This window comes from Saccostrea cucullata, unplaced genomic scaffold, assembly GCF_032062105.1.
Source record: "Saccostrea cucullata isolate Sc308-1 unplaced genomic scaffold, CSIRO_AGI_Scuc_v1 ctg12141, whole genome shotgun sequence".
Taxonomy (NCBI): Eukaryota; Metazoa; Mollusca; class Bivalvia; order Ostreida; family Ostreidae; genus Saccostrea; species Saccostrea cuccullata.
The window spans coordinates 22,786-24,013 of record NW_026925218.1 but is presented as its reverse complement, the minus strand read 5'-3'; positions in this window follow the sequence as shown (position 1 = coordinate 24,013).

Genomic DNA, 1,228 nt, shown 5'->3' with positions numbered 1-1,228 from the left:
ATAACTATGACCAATCATGACTTTGCTGTTCTTGAGAAAAAGATTTTTAAAGATTTTTTCCAATGTATGCTATGTTAAACTTTGATACCCCATTGTGACCCCACCCCACACCTGGGTGTCATAATTTTTAGGAAAATTGAATCTAAACTACATGATGACGCTTCCTAGTGAGTTTTATCTTTCATGGCCCAGTGGTTCTTGAGAAGATTTTAAATGATGTCATTAATTTTTCACTAATTCACAATTATCTCCCCTTCAAACTGGACGTGGCCATTCATTTGAACAAAGTTGAATCCGTATATCCATTGATACTTCGTGGCAAGATTGGTTGAAATTTCCCAAGTGGGTCTTGAGAAGAAGAAGGAAATGTGATAATTTGACAACGATGACGACAACAACAGCGACAACAACGTCAAAAACGAGAGACAATGGACAAATTTTGACCACGAAAGCTCACTTGAGCCTTCGGCTCAGGTGAGGTAAAAGGTTTATCAAAATAATAATGAAAGAAAAATCATATAGTAGGGATAATTAAACATATGAATTTTGATCAATTATAAATTATGAAATATTTAAGGACTTATTATCGGGAAAAATAAAAAACAAAGGCGTAAGCAATACATAGTGATGTGGTTGTTCGAGTTCGAGAGTTGGTGGCACAAATTAACTGTAGAGTTTACACTAAATTGAGAGAATAATTTTGTTTAGTATGATCAGAAAATTTTTGGTACTGGAGTTCGAACCTAGCCCCCCCCCCTCCCCCCCCATCACGAAGTAGGATTTTCGTGTTTGGGAAATAAACATTTCCCTTTTTTTTTTTTTTTGCTTGTCAGATTTTTTCGGAGGTACAATGGGCAGTGCTTGATTTGAAGAAAAAAAGAATTGATGAAGGGTAAGGGAACCAGCATTTTTGGGAAAATTTACTGTAAAAGAAACAACAGCCCCCCCCCCCCCATTACTATATTAGGTTTTCTTTCGATATCTAGAATTCGGACTTAATAATTTTCCTTTAAATTACAATATAAATAATTTATGAGATAAAAGCTTATTTTTTTTTTCTCTCTCTCTCTCTGAAGGTTTTCCAAACGTGGTATGCTGTGTTGATGGAACACTGATTAGAATCCAGTGTCCCAAACTTAATGAGGCAGAGTTTGTATGTAGAAAGGGCTACTATGCGATTAACGTTCAGGTAATAATTAATACCTTGCATTAAGGAATTATTTACTCT